Here is a 20749-nt window from a genome sequence, read left to right as displayed (position 1 = left end):
GACAGTTTAGCAAAGCCGCACTAGGGAGCTCGAGGCAATCTAAACCACAAACTCCTGGGCCTCTTCACATCCCTAACAGATGCTTTCAAAACACCTCCACAAAAACAACACCTTCATATGGAATGAAAAACTAAATGTGGTCTGAGCCGCCCTTTTTTTTACAGCATTTTTCACACCAACTGTAATTTATTATAAGATAAAAATCAGTGGTGGTCCAGAGTGCAGGTCTACAGACGGTCACAAAGAAAACAAATTTACCACCCACATGGGGAAAGAGAGAAGAAATGCTAAACTAAGCCTATACTGTCAAAACAAATTTCACTTAGAAATTACTAGTAAATTTCACTAATAATAACAAATAACACATTGAATTAAAGAAAGACTGAAACAGTATTTCTAATAATCTTTGTTCCATTTATTTTTGAGAACAAATGAAATTATTAGATGCAAGCGCAAAAATAATGACTGTTTCCAAACAGGTTTCTTGAACACTTCCCCCATCTGAAATGGCACTTTACTTATAACAGGTGGTCCTTACGTGCCTAAAAAACAGGTTAAATCCCACTTTTGTCATTCCCAAAGCTGTTTCTGTTTTTTCTTTATCATCCTTATACATAATAGCAACAAAAAGGTCAAAAATAAAAATGATGCAGAGAGTTTTTCCCTTAATAATGGCAAAAGAGCAACCTACGTACAGGTGTAGAAAGGCCGAAACAACACTCTTGGGATGGAAGATCAGGTGCTTCTGTAACAGATTAGCGCACACTTCAAAAACAACATGCATAAAGCTCTACAGCGTTGATATTCCTCCTGCGGCTGCAGCAGGGACAATACTATTAGTATTCCACACACTGTTATTTTAATATATCGCCGCATTAAATGACATTTCCCTTAGAGCCAGAGAGAAAAGGGGGTTGTATAATGGCAGGGCAGACCTCTTTCTTTCTCAGGTGTGGCATATATCACCATCTGTATGGTGTCAGGCAAATCAGATTCATTTAAAGAGCATTCCTACCTGCAGGCCTCAAACCCGATCACATACAATCACCTCCTCCCTCTCCCACCCCATCCGCACTCAGCCTGGAGAGTCTATTGATTTCTCTGAAACTCAGCGATGACCCCCAGACCAGCCACCTGCTTCAGGCTCAAATCACTTTGTGGCTTCTATCATTGCTCCTGGTGGCCTACGTGCCAGCGGTTCTGCGCTCTCTCTCTGTACACCGTGAGAAAATATAATTTAAACAAAATAAATTTAGCCGAGAAGCAACCCTGAGAAGATTTACGGCGTGTTTTCCTGGATATTGAACTGGCAGAATTTTTTAGTAGGGGAAAATAAATATAAGGTAAATTGTAATTAAAAGATAGGATAAAATGAAAGCATTTTACACTACAACACAGTGCAAAAAGAGCTTCACTGAAAAAACAGTGCTGAAAATAGCAGTGGGTAAACAGAAGAGCAGTGACTTAACCAGTAATGCACTTAAACTCGCTGCAATATTGGAGCAATAGACCCTGAACTGTTTCCATCACGGGTAAATTATAAAGCTTATATGAGGATCTGGGGCAATAGGGTCAAATAATTCAATGCCTCATTCATGGTGGGCTTGACTAGTAATTCAGCTGAATCTAATGTGGCAGTCGATGCATTTTTCACTTCATTTCTCTCCCTCTTGGTTTGGATTGTGTCAGTAGCACTCAGATGAACTCTGTCTGTGAAACAGAAACACTTTATACATCTGAAACTTGTGCTGTTGTGGAAGCCCTGAAAGAGGACAGATGACATTTCTTGATCTTTTGATATCCAAAACTGCTGAATAATGTAAAAACTGATGTATTATGTAGAAATGGTACAATGTTCACAATGCAGAGCTGGTCCATCCATGGAAAAACTAAGCTGCAGAAACAGGTCATTTTTACACAGATTTACTTCTGAACAAAACAAGTGACTTTTCAGTAATAAAATTAGGTCTTTGACTGTTACTGCCTTTGAGTGATTAATAGAATCATTGATTCATTAAAAACACTGATTCACCCAAGAACAAAACAAGTGGCTTTTGTCATGAGTGAGTCTCTCATTGTTTATGAAAGAATCATTAATTGATTCATTCAACTGGTTTGTTCAAATTATAAATTCATTTAGAAACAAAACAGGTGACTTCATGAATAAGTCATTTAATAATCTACTCAACCGATTCATTTAAAAACACTTCAGATATTCATTGAGATGTTATATTAATAATAGTTTTTTATTAGTGAGTCATTGATTCATTCAGAAATATAATAAATAAGTGAATGTCTTTAAAGTGACTGATTGAATTATTTACTCAATCAATTCTTTCAAGAATATTCATTTAGAAACAAAACAAGTGACTGTCTAAATTTATTACACAACTGAACTGATTCATTCAGTAATGAAACTAAGAATTGATTCATTCAGTAAAGAAATTAAGTCTTTGAGTGTCACTGCTTTTAAGTGATTAATTGATTAATTGACTCGTTTAAAACAGATTCATTCATAACTAAACAACTGACTGTTTATAAGTGAATCACTGAATGATTTATTCAAGTGGTTTGTTCATAATTCATTTTCATTCAAAAAAGCAGGTGACTTTATGAATAAGTCACTGAATCATGCACTCAACTTATTCATTTGAAACAGTTCAGAAGCTCATTCACGAGTAACAGTTTTTATGAGCGAGACATTGATTTATTCAGGAATTAAACAATTGACTATCTTTATAACTGAAGCATATACTCATTCAGTAAAGAAATGAAGTATTTGAGTGTCACTGATTTTTGCGTGATTAATTGATTCATTGACTCTAGTGATTCATTAAAAACACTGATTCACCCAAAAACAAAAAGTGGCTGTTCATGAGTAAATCACTATATCAGTGACTAAACAGATTCATTCAAAACAAAACAAGTGACTGTTTATGAATGAATCATTCATTGATTCACTCAACTGGTTTGTTCAAAGTAAAGATTAATTTAGGAACAAAAAAGGTGACTTTATGAATAAGTCATTAAATCAGTAACTCAGCTGATTCATTTAAAACACATCAGATGCTCATTCATGAGTAATAGTTTTTTATGAGTGAGTCACTGATTCATTCAGGAATGAAACAAGTGACTGTCTTTATAACTAAAGCACTGATTCGTTTAGTAATGAAATGAAGTTGTTTACTGTCACTGCCTTTGAGTGATTAATTGATTAACTGACTCTACTGATTTATGAAATAACACTGATTCACCCAGGAACAAAAAAGTGGCAGTTTTCATGAGTGAGTCACTAAATCACTGGCAAAACAGATTCATTCAAAACACTGATTCATTCAGAAACAAATCAAGTGACTGTCTATATCAGGGGTGCCCAATCCTGTTCCTGGAGATCTACCTGCAGACTTTAGTTCCAGCCCTGCTCCAACGCAGCTGTCTGTAATTATCAAGTGCTACCTAGTAGATTAATTAGCTGGTTCAGGTGTGTTTGATCAGGGTTGAAGCTGAACTTTGCAGGATAGTAGATCTCCAGGAACAGGATTGGGCACCCCTGGTCTGTATGAATGAAACACTGAATGATTCACTCAACTGGTTGGGAACTGATTTAGGAACAAAACAGGCAAACAAGTATTTTATGAATAAGTCATTAAATCATTCACTCAACCGACTGATTTAAAACACTTCAGATGTGCATAGCTTCCAAGAGTGAGTCACTGATTCATTTAGGAATGAAACAAGTAACTGTCTTTGTATGTGACTACTTGAATCATTTACTTATTTAAAAAAAAAAAACCTTAATTCAGAAACAAAACAAGAAACTGTGTTCATAAGTGAGTCACTGAATTATTTAACCAATTTGTTTAAAATAAATAAATAAATAAATAAATAAAATATAATAAATAAACAGCTAAATTAAATGTTTTATAAATGATGTAACATTTTGCAACATTAACACTGTCATTTTCCTGGTTTTACAGTACTGTAAAAATAGTCAAAACACTCAGCACTGTACAAATAAAAATCTGGCTCCAATAAACTTTCTAAAACAATATGGCACTCAAAATCAGCCTTTAGGAAAAAACAATCATGATGCATGAAATGAAACAAACAAAGGAAGAGTCAGTCAGGCCACCTATCCTCTCCATACTATCTATATCACAGTATGAGTTCTAGTTCTACTTCTGTGAATATTATTACAGACAGAGCCATCATAAAAAACAAATTGTTGGACCTTGAGGCTGGACCGTGTTTAAATAATGCAGCGACGTCACATGAATATTCCTACAAGCTGTGATGGTTTGCTGAGGTGTCGAAACAAGCTGGAAAAAGACAGGAAGGGCAGAGTCTGCGTGAAGGGTAAAGACCCCCCACTGTACATTACCTCTTTGAGGGCACAGCTGTCCGCCAAATAACCCACCCCTACCCACACCGGGCATCCATGCCAGGGCAAATCACTCTGCCCACACAGGCTATAATTACAGCTGCGTTCTAATGCTCTTCTCTTCCACTCAAACACGCTAGAGCAGACAGACGTCAACACATTTAAAATGTGGGTTATCGCCACGGTTAACCTTACATGATTCTGTGTCTCTCCCTCCCCCACTAGCCATTTCACTCCATTTCTCATCTAGCCACACACACATACAGGGTCTCTAAATGATCACGCCACCCAGTGCTGCCATTTCTGTTCATCATGCAATAAGGGGAGGGAGTTTTATTCCTCTCTCTCTCTATTCCCCCAAATCATTTCACTCCAATTTAATCCTGATGGTCTTTGGAATTGCCCTGTTCCATTAAACCCACTTTGTGCCACTTTGCTATCAGCAGCGTGCCGATTCAGCGGCTGTCATTAAACTGGGGAGGGGCTTAGCTAAATCTGCCGGGGCTCATCCAAGTAGCTCACTGTCAAGTGGCTCTGTGCGTGTGTGTGTGCGCACAAGTTAAATCTTGGTCTTCTCCGTGTGAGGGCATCTCATTTAAAGACACTGGATTATTAAGCCACCACCTTCTAATCAGACCCCATCAATTCCGCAAGGGCCATCTCGCCCGGCTCTTATCTGCCACAGTCTAATGTCATTAACACGTCGAGCTAATTGAAGACTTGCTATCTTAATGGTTTCACACACACATAATGTGGATAAGGAGTGTCTATGCTTTGTTTTTCAATCTTGTGAGGTCTGTGAGAGGAATCTTGTGGTGTTGAGAGACATAGACACACACAAAGACATGCTGGACATGCTACCTGAGTCTAGAGTAAAACAAATCAAATGGTACTAGAGAGAGATCAGTGAAGTGTGAAACTCCACAATGGGACAAATGATCTGGGGGATCAAGATTTTAGAAGAAAGCAGCTAGAGAACAACAGATCTAAAGGAAAAGGGAAACGTGTGAGATGGTAAGCGTGTGGTCTTTGGACATGAGGAGGAGAAATTACAAATTATGTAAGGAATAATGCACCCAAAAATGAAAATTCCCTCATGTTGCTCCAAACCTCAATGACTTTCTTTCTTTGGTTGAACATAAAAAAGATGATATTTTGAGAAATATCTCAAGGTCTTTTGTCCATACAATGGAAGTCAATGGTAACCAAAATTGCCTGGTTACCAACAGTGTTCAAAATATCTTCAACAAAAGAAAGAAATTCTCACAGGTTTGGAACAACAACAGTGTGAGTAAATGAAAGAATTTTCATTTTTTTGGTGAACTATCCTTTTTGTCATTAACAACCATATTATCAAATCTATATAAACACATACTGTAGTTCTAAACTGTTTCTGTTTGTTAAAAAATGAATTTGAGGAGCCATATCTTAGACAAAGTTATACTTACAGTACCATACAATAAGAGACTGGATTAAAGGGTCAGTTCAACCAAAAATGAAAATTCTGTCATTAATTACTCACCCTTATGTCGTTCCAAATCGGTAAGACCTTCATTCATCTTCAGAACACAAATTAAGGTATTTTTAATAGAGAGCTTTCTGACCGTGCACAGACAACAACACAACTACCATGTTCAAGGCCCAGAAAGATAGTAAGGACACAAAATCAGGGTTTCCAGGTTTGCACAACAAAACTAGCCCCAAAGTAGGGGGTCCTCTGGTAAAAATACACATTTTTTGGCAGGATTCCCTTGGTAAAATTAGCATTCTACCATTCGAAATATCACGTTATTGGGGTCGCTTCAACCCTCAGACATGAAAAACTAACCGCGGCAACATGGTTGAAGTAGCCCAATTCCGCAGAAAAACCGTGGACTTGGCAACACTGGATAAAATAGTCCATGTGACATCAGTGGTGCAACCATAATGTTATGAAGCTACAGTATGGGAATACTTTTGGTGCAAAGAAAACAAAGATAAGGACTTTATTCAACAATTCCGTGTCAGTCTTCGATGCTCGTTCATGAGAGTATCATGATGCAATCGTGTGGTGCTGCTGATGCAGGAGCTGGCATTTTGACATAGAACGTCCATCTGTATATTCTAGTTCAAATAAGTAAGGCTGGGCAAAAAACTGCAAGTCATCTTCTCTGTTGAAATCTTTACGCATGTTTATCAAGACTGTTTTATGTACAATGTTCGTCGTCTTCTTCTGCACCTTGAACATAGTACTGTTGCTGTCTATGCAGAGTCAGAAATCTTTATTTGTGATCCAAAGATGAACGAAAGCCTTCGGTGAGTAATTAATGACAGAATTTTCATTTTGGGATGAACTATCCTTTTGATCTATATGCCACTCTTTCACATAAAAAACAATAAAAGTAGTCCACATGCTATATGTGACCATGGACCACAAAACCAGTCATAAGGGTCAATTTTTCGAAATTGAGATTTATAGATGATCTGAAATCTGAATAAAGAGGCTTTCAATTGATGTATTGTTTGTTAGGATAGGACAATATTTGGTCAAGATACAACTATTTGAAAATCTGGAATCTGAGGGTGCAAAAAAATCTGAATATTGAGAAAATCCCATTTAAATGTGTACAAATGAAGTTCTTAGAAGTGCATATTACTAATCAAAAATTAAGTTTTGATATATATACGGTCTATATATACTAGAACAGTCTAAGTAGCAAGTGTGTGAAGAACCAAAGCACTGAAATCTAGGCATAAAAGCTTTAAGCTTAAGAAAGAGTTGTAGTATAAGTCCCATGCGCACAAAGTTATCAAATGGATTTGGAAGACTTGCAATATAGCGCAAATCATCCAAACAACTTTTATTTTGCTGCCCTTTTTGGAGCTTGACAGCCATGGTCACAAAGATTTTCCACAGAACAGAAAAGGGCAGCATGACAATTCTTTACAGAAGGAAAAAAAAAAACTCACAACATGAGGGTGAGTAAATGAAGACAGAATTTCATTTTATAATGAACAAATCTGAGAACTCAAAGAAAGAGCAACTTCCGAAGAAGCTCATTTCCTCTGGGACCCCATAAAACACCAATTGTCGTATGAATGATTTACTTGTTTGTACCTCCATGCACAGTTGCCTAACCATTACTGATGGCATTCGCCATCTTATGCCATTCCACGATCTCTCCATCCATCCATCTAACCCCTCCCTCTCTCTTCCTCCACATATCTCTCCATCTTTCTCTGGTGCATGCTGAGTCTCCATTTATCCAACGGTTTCAGCATGACACGTCGCGACGCTAGAATGGCAGTTTAATATGGCCCTGCTCAAACACATGCGCACACGCGCACACGAGCGCTCTGCGATGACACGCACGGGTGCAATAGAGTGTCTGCGCATTAGACCCTGACTGTGCTCCAGAGACGGAGAGGCTGAGTGTTATCACAAGCAAAAGAGCCCTTGCTTTTATATCAAACACAAAAAAGGGAAAAAATACTTCTTTCATCTCTTTTTCGGCACAGATATGTACACGCAACTCTGAATCCTTCCCTGCACGCAGAGATAAGAGAAGGGAAAAAACAGATTCGTAGATGGAATTCCCCATACAAGCAAGAGAGAGACAGAAAAAGAGAGACGACGAAGTGCAGTTATTTCTAGCAGAACATGCAGCAGAGGAGAAGAGAAAAGCAATCGCTCTGGAGAGATGTATGTTCGTTTCGAGCAAAGCCGCAGAGTAGATTTCCCAGGCAACTATTCAAAAAACAGAATCAGTTTCCTGCAGTACAAGGGCAGAAGGCTTTGCTGGCAACATGAGAGCGAAATCTCTCCCAGCCAGGGCAATAACGCCAGGAGACCGCCTGAGATGTTGCGCCGTAGCTCTTTGACATGTAATCATTATGGAAACACCCCGTCTCCAGAGCTCAAGGCTGGTCCTCTGTCTGTCCAGATGCATTTACTATGTTGATTCTCATGAATAAACACATCTACACACATTCCTGGATGGAGAATAGAGTGGGAAAGACTGACAGACAGAGGGGGAGAGAAAGAAGGCAGCAGGTTGGAATGGTAGGTGCTGGATGCTTACGCTTGGCACATCTGGATCGGGTGCCGGTGTGATTTTTCTGGTCCAAATGAGCTGCAATCCAGCTGACACACCTTGGACAAACTCTCACACCACAGATGTGGCCGTGTCGATCAAAGAAATGAATGCCACACAGCCCTGAAAATCATGCTGCAACCACACCGTACAACCCCTTGTGAAAAGTAGCACATTTTAGCTTCGGTGATGGCTACATGTCACAGGATAACACATCTGCACAATGCCCGTCTATGTTCTACGTTAGCCAGCCACGAAGAACTTGATCCGCCATCAAACATGTTTATTGGCGACTGCTTCTGTAATCTCAGGGAGTTCAATGCGGGATTCACAAAATGTGTGCTCTTGAAAGATGGCTCAGTACCCAGTTTATTTGGACCAGATAGCTCCACTAGATGTTTAGAACTATGACACTGGGCTATCGTTTCTGACGCATGCTGTACATGGTAGACCAATTACAACAAACTGGGCCATCTGACCAATCAGAGCAGACTCACGGAAAGGAGGGGCTTAGAGAGACTGAATCTTTGAAGTGCTTCAAACAAATCGTTTGAGAATCGCTGAAAAAGTGAGGTGATATTAAATGCATATTTCGATAAAACCAAAGCATTGTTTGATCTTGCATACATGCAAGATAATAAATCTTAACACTTTATGATTTTGAATAACCTTCACTTACACATACCTTAGAGAGTATGCAATTTTGGACACACCTCAGGTCTCTTAGGCTAATAATACATGTGGCAACTTTGGGAAATGCTGCCATCAATGGGCAACCAGGTGAGAGACAGGGCCGACAACTTATCTAAATGATCCAGATATAAATTTGTTACCTATTCTCAGTGGTAAAATGCCCAAGCAACATTGTTCAAAAAAAGTTGCCCCATGTATCACCAGCCTTAGTGCTGAGGCCATTTAGAGTGCACTATCATACAATTATTTACAAAATAGACCTAAAATATTAATGACACATCTTGTTTTGAGGTGCATGTCAATTTTAGTCCCCCTAATATCAGCTGCCATTCAGCAATAGCAAAATGGTTTTGCAACAAAGGCAACTGTCTGTTTAAGGTTTTCACACTTAATGTCCCCATGAAATCAAAAGTGAAGTTTCATGGCTTTAGTACGAATATGCTAGCCTTAAGGTTACCTGTAAGCTAGTGTGCTTCAAAACAATTGCAAAATTCGCATTTACAAGATGTAAGCATTCATATCTTACAGTCTCTAACTTCTGCTAATACAGATTAATGACTTTGATGACATCACCGTGCACTTCAGCATCTCATCATGCTTTCTGTCCAATCAAATGCTCTTTAGAATCCGAAGCGTCCCGTCCCCTACACTATAAATAGACGCTGAGGCTGTTGTTGAAATTGGTCACTTGTTCACAGAATTAGTATTTTTTGTTCGGGAAATGGCACGTTGCACTATATAGGAGGTATGATTCAGAATGTGTAAATATGCTTTCCATTGGGGTGAAAGAAATCTGGTTTCACAGGGGTCACATGAACCATTGCAGAGACACGATAGCATGATTTGAGGCGGCACAGAACACATTTCGGACCCATTTCAATTCTACACTGAATGCTATATTTTATAGTTATGGATGAGAGTGTGGCTGTCATAAGCAGTCAAATGCAGCTTTACTGAGCTCAATTGCTCTGGCCCAAGCTGTGATATAAACGAAACGCTATTGGCTATTTTAAAAAGGAGGCAGGACCCCTTTATGTCCTGCCCTGTTTCAGTAGTAATTACGTCAACACATGGAATAACGTTGCGTGTTTCAAAGCACTTCAGAGTAGCTTCAAGTCTGACTGATTTAAATTTTCAATTAGTTTTCATTCAGGTGGTTATTTTAGTGTTTAACATCCATTTTTTAATTTTCTCTCTGCTAATGCTTTAAATAATGCATTGCAGATTGATTTCAGACAGATTCCAAGTGCTTACTCTCCTTTTTTAACTTTTCAATAAAAGATCTGACTCATTCATCCGTCCCAGGGATTGGGCTGCCCTGGTAGCATGTTTTTGATTCATTAGAAAGAACAGGTTCATAAGAGTCATTAATTCGTGAATAAGTCTACACTAGTCATGTCGTATGTTTGCATCGCAGAACTCAACAGAATGACATTTACTACCATTATTCTACTACATTACATTCAAAACCGACGACAAATATTCTCAAAAATGATTTATTTTGCTGCTCCGCTAAAGATTGCGCAGCGGAGGAGAACTAAACAACAATGCAGCGAACCTTCTAAATTGAAACAGTATGAAAATATTAATTAAAAAAGACATAAAAACAACAGCGCCCAAACTGTGCAGTTGAACGAATTAGTTCAGCAGAACACAGTGACCCTAACTAATATCCCTGACAGGAAATGCATCAACACACACAATTTGCCTAAAGGAATTCATGGATTGTTTATTAAAAGAACATTGAGAGTTCTAATAATACAAAATAATCTGCATGCAGATTCCATAAACGCCTAGTCTTGACATGCTACTTACTGACTTCTCTGTGAATTCCAGTCCTGATCAAGATAAAGTATGACATGGATTAAATTAAATGACGGATTTCAGCAATTCATTTGTTCATCGAGACAAAACCGACTTAGCCATTTTGTGCGTCTCATTAGACAGCCGAAGTGTCGTTATTCCCTAGTGTTTGACTACAGACCTGGCTTGTCTTGCCCTCGGGCTAACATCTGACAGAGAATACCACCAGCTGGCAGCATATGCACACCGTCATATTACTGATAAATCTACACTGACATTAGTAGAGCAAACCTCACGTCTTTGATTCTGCGTGTGTGTCTCCGTCCTTACATTCAACTGCACCCTCTTTCTCCAAGAGCGCATTACAGCTGCAGCGCTCCAGCTCTGTGCAGCTCACCGCTCTGTCCGCCACGGAGAAATACAGGCTTTTCATTTCAGCTTGATAATGGTGCACGGGGAGGCCTGCGCATACTAAAGAGCTGAAGCCCACTCTAATATACAAGCAGACCGGGGCCCCACTGTGCAGGTCACGCTGAATCTTTTCTTTGCCTCTCTCTATAGCGGATGAGAGACAACAGATTAAACCAGATGAAAGAACAGTAAGAGCTGAATTAATTTAATACAATTTGTTGTCAGAAAAAAAGCTATTCGGGTCCTTAGGTCTAGGGACCTCAGGGAGCCATTTTGTTCCTTTTGATTTTCCAGTTAACTCTTAAAAGGACAGTTCAGCAAAAATGAAAATTCTGTCATTTACTCATGTACCTTCATGCATGCGGTTCCAAGTTCTCGTCAAATATATATATATATATGTATATATACTTATTTGTGTTTTAATGTTTCAATTTTTTGTCCATATATTGTAAGTTAATGGACTTTCATAAAAGAAAGCAAGTCTTACAGGTTTGGAACAACATAGGTTGGACAAATGATGACAGAACTGCCATTTTTGGTTGAACTGTCCCTTTAAGAAACAGAAGAGAGGTGGTTTTCTATACTCTGGAAACAGAAGTGCACTCAGCAGGGATAAAATAAGGTCTTCCTGATGCCATGTGGACAACAGCCAGTTGCTCAACAACTGTTCGTCTGTGTCGACAGAACAAAAACTTGAAGAAAAAAAAAGGTCGAAATCAGTAGTGTTCGTTATATTGTACAAATGTTTGAGGCTAGTAAGATTCTTTGAAAGAAATAATACTTTAATTTAGTAAGAATATCTTAAATTCATCAAAAGTGATAGTTAAGACATTTGTAATGTGGAATTTTCTTAAAAAATTCTGGTGGGAAAAAAATTAATGATAATAAATCTTTTTTGAGCAACAAATCTGCATATTAGAATGATTTCTGAAGGATCATGTGACACTTAAGACTGGTGTAATGCTGCTGAAAATTCAGCTTTGCCATCAGGAATAAATTACATTTTAAACCTATAGAAAACAATTATTTTAAACTGAGATAATATTTCACAATTTTACTGTTTTACTGTATTTTTGATTTAATAAATCCAGACGTGGTAAGCATAAGAGATTTTTTGACATTTACAAAATGTTGTCTGATCCCAAACTTGTGAGTTGTGTATGTATACAAAAGACAATAGAGAAGAAAAGCAGGGCTAAAAAAATGTCATTAATTTCCTTTCTTTTCTTCTCATCTCTCTGCTTCTTTCACCGTCTTTAAATGTCAGAGGAGAAAAGAGTTGCAAAACTGCCGGGCTCTGGTGATGCAAAGCATAAAACATTGTAAATGAGCGGCAAGTAGCGGCTCAAATAAAGATTCAGTCCCGGGAGAGTAGTCGTCGAAGTGTGAGCGCAAGTAAATGAGAATGTAGAAAGAATAGATTTAATTGAAGTGTTAATGTACTGAGACTGTTGCATGGCCTGCATTTCTGAGTTTCTCCCAGTCTTTGTTTGCAATGCAGCACATCAAACTCGCTCTGGAACGAGGCTCTCGCGGGACTGAATTATCAACCATTGACTTTTCGTCTGCCTTTTACTCCCTTTTGTTTCTACGGGTAGGCTGGAGTCAGTGGAGCGTTGCATACCTCCATACCGCAGCGAGAGATGAGACTGTACGGCCGTTGAGGCAGAGTTAATTTGGTGGATTCGGTTTGAATAAAATAAATAAATAAGCATGGTTCTTTATTCATAGCTCAAGGAGGAGAGTTTGATTGGAATAGTCAGAAGAGGAACTAGAAACTAGGCGGTAAATGAAAAGCAGATATATGGTCAAGATTTCAGACCCTGAAACCGCAGTCCTCTGCAGTCAATGTTATGCGAATTGTTAGTTATGCATTCAAAGGCAGGTTCGATAAGAACAGAAGGCCAGAATATAAAAACGAAGACAAGGAACAAAAAAAATTAAACTACATGTGAAAGTATGCTGAGCTTGCTGTGTGTGGACTGATGTTCCAGTGGTGTTTTTGGACCCAAATAGCCGTGCAGACAGATTGTGGCCGTTTTAAGGAGATTTTGGGGCAGATGCCAGCGTGGCATTGCAGCATGTGGCACAAAGAGAACCACTGCTTCCACCTTGTACAACCTTTGTACATATGCTCCAGACTAAAACCTAGTAAGCTGCCTATAAAGGTGGCATTTTCAGGGAATACAGCCAACACACGTTAAGCTGAATTCACAGTAGGGCTGGACGATTAATTGAAAACGAAATCTGAAACCTGTAACCGACATAATTTTCCAATGTCAATTAGTAATTTCCCCAGTTTTTTTATCTTGTTAATACTTTCCCAGTAAAAACATACTACAGCGTGTGAAGTCGGCGTCATAGACGTGTATAACCTTGCGCTCGCATCTTTTGCAGCGTGAGTGGTGCGTTTAAGTCACTGTGTCAAGTTAACAGAATTTAAACTTTTACATGCAGCACCACTCATCAATGTCAGTTCCAAAACCGTGGACCAATCAGAAGACAACAGAGGCGGAGCAAGCATTGCAAGCTTTTGTTTACGGTAGCAGGTTGGCATAGCAACATTGTGGAGTATGCATTCTGCGCTGCAATTTTTTTTTAAACCATTCCTGAGCAATTTTGATTTTAGGTCATATGTGACCCTTGACCACAAAACCAGTCTTAAGTAGCACAGGCATATTTGTAGCAATAGCCAAAAATACATTGTATGGGTCAAAATAATAATTTTTTATTTTTTGCCAAAAATCACTAGGATATTAAGTAAAGATCATGTCACATGAAGATATTTTGTAGATCTGCTACTGTAAATATATCTTAATTTTTGATTAGTAATATGCATTGCTAAGAACCTCGTTTTGACAGCTTTAAAGTCAATTTTCTCAATATTTAGATTTTTTGCACCCTCAGATTCCAGATATTCAAATAGTTGTATCTTGACCAAATATTGTCCTATCCAAACAAACCATACATCAATGGATTCAGATTATGTATAAATCTCAATTTCGAAAAATTCACACTTATGACTGATTTTGTGGTCCATGGTCACATATTGTCCAGCCCTAATCAAGAGCACTTGAGACATAAAGTTGACTAATATAAAAATCAATTTCCACCTGGTCCTAATTTTCTTTAAAATAAGCAAAAAACTGGCCTACAATGAGGCACTTATAAAGGAAGTGAATGGCGGCAATGTGTTAACATTAAAATAATCACCATAATTTCTTAAATGGTGAGAACAACAATACAGCTGAAACAATATAGAAGTTGAAAATGAAAACTTCACAGTAAACCATTTTGGTTCCTTAAAGAACGTTCAAGTGATTTTTTAATAGTGTGAAGACCATTTAATACTCTACAGAACCTCTATCCACTTTTTTTTAAAAACCTTTTGTAAAATAGCAGTGTTCTATGGGTGTTGAAAGTTCTTCATGGAACCTTAAATGCCAATAGGAACCCTTTAACAGTATGGGTTTTGGAATATCTACACAGAGATACCCATATTACACAGAGTCCTGCTGACATTTATCACAGCACAGCATGACAACACAGAAAACCAGTATGCAAAGCATACAACAATTCTTTGAATAAACTTATCACAGTAGCCGCTGGATTTTGAATGGAATGTTTCTGATAGGCCAGAACTGTGGCATCTGTGCCCTCAGGCTCAGTGTCATGTCCTGAGCCGGATGCCATCCGATGGGTGAGGCCAATCCTGAGCTCTAATTAGCAGGAGCAGATAATGTCACACAGAACAGACAGATCGATACCGAGGACGAGGAATGGCAGTCGATGCCTCCTCTCTATGCCGGACAGATTTCCGAGAAGGGACATCCCCCACGGAACAGCTCTACCTCAGGAATTCCCAGGACCTTCTGTTTTGATGAAGACACCAGGGGTGACATGCTGCTCTGAGGACCCCGGATCTCCATTTCATGCAATGCCATCATCTCAGTACACTCCTGTAACAACCACCTCACAATCTAAAGTTGCTCTCAAAAGCAAAAATCAATTCTGGCAATTCTTTGCTTTGCAGTTCAGTACCTGGGACTGATTTCAAACAGAAAAGCACCTAGAAAAGCAAGCTTGGCTTGCCATTGAGTTCACACAGGTCAAACCAACTGGCATTAGTGTTATTTTTGTCACCCAGAAGACATGTCTCAATACGAACCCTACCTCTACATTACCTCAAAACAAACCCAGCTTGCAGAATGAATAAATGAACACAGCGGAGAGAGCAAAACAATGTTGGCTTTGAGGGTTCCCACACTCTGTGTTCTGTCTCCATGGAGATGCACTGTTGCCTGCTGGGCCCATTCAGGCAGAAGGGGAAGGCCTAACTGCCGATACACACAGAAAAGTCCAGAACAGACCAGAATAGACACCTTTACCACAGTAACAGTAACTAATAAGCAGAACGGTGACATAATATGAGGGGATGAGAGAGTGTGCCATCTGGCACAGGTTGGCATAGTGACTCTGACCTGATTACGACAGAAAAATCTCCCTGTTCCCTTTAATGTATCCTCATTTGGTCTATCTCTCTATCTACAATGCTAAAAAAGCTTAACAAAAATTAATTCACAACAGAAGTGCTGCCTGAAAACACAAAAATTAATTTGAAATAGCACTCATCTAGAAAACAAATGCAAATTGACAGCTGAACCACGAAAAAGCATGACATATTAACACATTAGCCACTGACCTAAAAACGAGGGGCTGTCAATGAACACCTGACACCTGGATCAGTTCAGACACAAAAAAGGGGGGAGAATCACATTCTACAAACAACACTAATTTGAAAACATATACTGTAGCAGTCAGCATTGATGTTTGACAAAAACAGGGCAAGGAGTGCTGCTTTTGAATTGGTTAAATAGGTTAAGGATGAGAACAGGTTGATGCAAGCTCTGCTTTATAGCTACATTTGAGAGTTTCCCTATATTTTCACACAGAAATCGTCGTGGACCTTGAATAAATGATTAAACAGTCACATAAACACTTGTTTTATATCATAACAGACTTTCGACTGACTTCTGTTGCATTTAGATTAAGGTAATGGTGTTTGCTACCCACTTAAACCCTAAAGCTAACCCTCACACATGACTTGGTATGTTTACTAAGCCGTCTTTCTATCGGAGACATTGGCTGGTCAACGCAGTGTAGGTTATTTTAGGCTTTACTAGGTTATGCTGGAGTCTTCCTCACCGGACACTCCAGTCACCGGCGCTTTTGTCCTTCAGACGGAGCGCGCCGTCCGCTCTGCATAGTGAACCGCAAGAGACGGTAACACGACGAAAGTCGCTGTCTTTTCAATCGTTTTCTACTTAGCAAACGTCGAGGTTTCTCGTTGTAAAACTACCCCTCAACCGGCGGTCCACAGGCAGACTGAAGAGGATGTTCTGTGTCAAAGCACATCATCCTCACGCTCTCGTTTCTACCGCTTTAAACACTGAGGGAGCGTAGTCCTGCAGTGCAACCGCTGAGAAAACGCCGCGTAAAGACGCGTTAAACGCGGTCGCCGGTGCCCCAAGTCAGTTGTCAGATTCTTAGAGTGCGAGTAACGGAATTCTCGCCGCCCGGTGGTTCCCTGTCACACACTCACTCACTCACTCGCGCACGCACACGCACGCACATACGGGCAGTGCGATTAATGCGGGCTTCTGCTGCCGCGGAGCCCCTGCGGACCGATCAACGTGCCTGAACCACGCAAACAAAATCTACACGTTTCTTCACGTTTTGATATATGGAAAACTCACGCTGCCGTGCTTTGAATTGATACTCTTGCGTTTTAACACGGGAATACCGAACACCTCTTTCCACTGCAGTTTCTAATATAGCACTAATTAAGCGTATATTAGACCTCGCTCGGTGGTGAATGGAAAAGGTGTTAAATACGAAAGGTTGTAGTAAACCTCAGTTGCTCAATCGCTTTCGCGCAGGGCAGAACATGGATGTCAATGCAGCAAACGCCGCTCCTCTCCATACGCGTGTGGACGCATGATCACCGTCAACTGGTGGCAGTTGGTTCGGCTCATTTCCTCGCAAATCAAACGGGTGATAACTGTTTAATAATATCACTCCGATTGCTTTAGATGCGTGAATTCAATCAAGCGACACAACTCCATCACCGAAGCGCAGGGAGACGTCCTCACGTTCCACATGGACAAGTTTGATCGCAACAGCACCGACGGCGTTTTTCTTTCCGCGAAGCACATCCTTAAGACAAACCCTCTTACCTTTAAACTGGTGCGTTCAGATCCCATACTTCTCATGATAAAAATCCACGCGCAATCACTCCGTATCCAGTCTGTACCGTCTGTAGAAGAGCAGTAATCCACTTTCCCATGCCGGGGACTGACAGCCACAGACCTGGACTACATCCTTTCTATCGCACACCAAAACTGATGGGATTTTTGCGCTTCTTTTCCCCTTTACCCTGTTCTTTCTCTCCGCTGCTCCAGCTGAAGTTGCCTGGTTACCTCTCTCTAAAAGCGCCGCTCCCGCAGCCAATCACGAGCGCGAGTGCGCGTTAACCCGTCGCGCGCCGAGCTGTCCTGGTTTCTTGGTTTCAGGGGAAAACGCAAGGAGTGGGAGGGGTGAGCGAGAGTTTTCAATGCCAAAAAGCTAAGATGTGCAAAAGAATATAAAGACAGAAAGGGATGCGTACGTTGGGGGATGGATGATGGCACAGAAATGAACAGCATCTGATTTGCTGTGACTTAATATACACGAACGCTTCGTTTGTGCATCAGCAAGAGCGTGTAGAACAGGTGCACGGGGGGCAAGAGAAAAAAAAGCCTTAAAACTGAATCCAGCGACACGGTGTTGCTTTGAAAGTTGATTAGAATATATCGCAGCAAGGCAGGCGACAAAACAATGTTATATATTTAAATCAAAGCACGTTTAAAGCAATGACTCATCCTCAAATCTTGCGTAGAAAATGGTACTGCTGATATTATATGGGGGGAAACATTATTTGAACAAGATGCAGGCGCAATAAAGACCTGTTTCACTGTTGACAAACAGTATTAGATATACATTTTCACCTCATCCAAAGCTCTTTTTGCTTTATGTGTTCTGAAGTGTAAACCGCTGCAAACGATTCAGTGCGTGAGTAAACTGCCCAAATGAATCGAACTGAATCGCTAACAATTTTAACAGCGATTCATTTAAGAATCTGGCATAGTTATGATTCTAAACAGCTGACTGAAACCACAGGACATAATTGTATCAATATTAGCGTTCCCCAGGGGGAAAACAAGGGTCTATCGATGCCCCTACCTGCATTGCCCTGCTGGTGGAAGAAAAATAGACACTATCACAAAATTTGTAATGGTTTTACTGGTTATACTTGTATTGGTTTTAATAGACTGTAATGGAGCAAGTGGATTTCTGGCAATTGGTCGCCTTCTATTGGTGGCTTGTAAAAACCACTAAATTCTAATGGAATATGTCCCAAAACAGACTACAGAAAAACATTTTGTAATGGTTTTAATGGTTAAAAGTTGATGGTTTGTAATGTTTGTAAATTTATAGTGGAAATCATTAGAATTTCTGTGATTGTTTCTATTGTTTGTTTGTTTTGTTTTTCAGCAGGGTGAATATGACTGCAGATCTTTCCCGTTCCTGATATCCGAGAATATTTTACTATCAGAATATTTCAACTGTGACATTAGCCTAAGTATTATCCATCATTCTTTAAAATAAATCTTCCAGAAGCAGGTTTTTTGTAGTGGTGCCATAGAAGAACCCTTTTGGGCTTCTCCAAAGAACCTTTCAACCTTTCAGTTCTTGAAAGAACATTTATTATTTATAAAAACATTATAGTTGTTTCACTGATGAATAATATTAGATATATATTTCCACCTCATACAGCACTCTTTTTGTTTTCTGTGTTGTAAAGTGTAAACCAACTCAGTGTGAGAGTGAACTGCTTGAATGAATCAATCTGAATCGCGATCAGTTTTTAACAGTGATTCGTTTTGCGAATCTGGCATAGCTAGTTGTGATTCCAAACAGCTGACTGCCCCTACCTGCATTGAATATGACTGCAGTTTAAACTTGTTCCTGATATCAGAGGATATTTTGCTATTAGAATAATCTTTAAATTGTTACATTAAGTATTATCCTTCATTCTTTAAAATTCATGTTCCAGAAATATTCCGTAAAATTTACGGTAAAAAAAACGGCAGCTGTGGTTGCCGGAATTTTACCATAAAAAATATGGTAGCAACATTTTATGTTTTGCGGTTTTCACTTAAATTTACAGGTAAATACCGTAATTTCATTTACTGATACAAGGTTAATGTACCAACCTATTGAAGTACTGAAATCTGTTTTGTACCTTTGTAATACACTGATAACCACCAAAAGCAGGTGGTGATGAGAAAGTCAAATGATAAACCAAAGCTTATTACAAACAGCTTTTAAATATTAACATATAGAAGGCGCACAGTGTCATTCACCCAAACACTAAACACCACCATGGTAACACACATGAAACTAAAATAATGCATAAACATTATAACAACATTAGATGTAACATAGAACCCTAATGTACAAAACAGCTAAGAAAAAACTAAGAAGAAATGGTTATTTTAACAAAAAAAACCATCAAATTTAAAAAAAAAAATGTAGCACAGGGAATTCTGGGAATGTCAGTTTATGGTAAATTTCACTGTTCACTGTAAATTTTACGGCCTTTTACCGTTAACCATTTAACAGGTTTTTACTGTAGCATTTTTACAGTATTTTTACCCTTAAATTCACGGTAATTTAGCGGTGCCATAGAAGAACCATTTTTGGCTTCCCCAAAGAATCTTTCAAACTTTCAGTTCTTGAAAGAACATTTATTATTTATTTATAATAAATACATTGTAATAAGAAGTTGTTTCACTGATGACGAACAATATTAGATATAAATTTCCACCTCATCCAGTGCTCTTTTTGTTTTCTGTGTTGTAAAGTGTAAACTGCTGCAAACAATTCAGTGCGAGAGTGAACTGCTCGAATAAATCAAACTGAATCACGACCAATTTTAACAGTGATTCATTTGCGAATCTGGCATAGCTAGTTATGATTCTAAACAGCTGACTGAAAACACACAACATAATTGTATCAGCATTACCTAGCACAAAACAAAAAACAAACAAAAAAAGGGATCTAGCGATGCCTCTACCTGCACAAAATGTTTAATGGTTTTACTGTTATAATGGGACTTGTATTGGTTTTGATAGAAACGGTATTGGACCCTGTGGGTTTCTGTAACTGGTCGCCTTCTATTGGTGACTTGTTAAAATCACTAAATCCTAATGGAATATGTCCCAAAACACTCTACAGACAACATTAAAAATAATGTTTAATGATTAAAAGTTGATGGTTTGTAATG

The 20749-nt window shown here is 39.0% G+C and overlaps 1 protein-coding gene across 1 annotated transcript in view; it reads right to left on the bottom strand.

Moving 5' to 3' along the window:
- dab1a (DAB adaptor protein 1a) overlaps positions 1 to 17847 on the bottom strand; it is a 216379-nt gene extending 198532 nt beyond the window's left edge. The window contains 1 exon segment of the mRNA XM_051138883.1: positions 17598 to 17847. The gene's annotated coding sequence lies outside the window, so the exon portion shown is untranslated.
- Positions 17848 to 20749: the final 2902 nt, after the last annotated feature.

The sequence above is a fragment of the Labeo rohita genome, chromosome 20 (genome assembly GCF_022985175.1).
Source record: "Labeo rohita strain BAU-BD-2019 chromosome 20, IGBB_LRoh.1.0, whole genome shotgun sequence".
NCBI lineage: Eukaryota > Metazoa > Chordata > Actinopteri > Cypriniformes > Cyprinidae > Labeo > Labeo rohita.
Note: the sequence above shows the minus strand (reverse complement) of the source record. Positions and strands in the feature narration are given on the sequence as shown.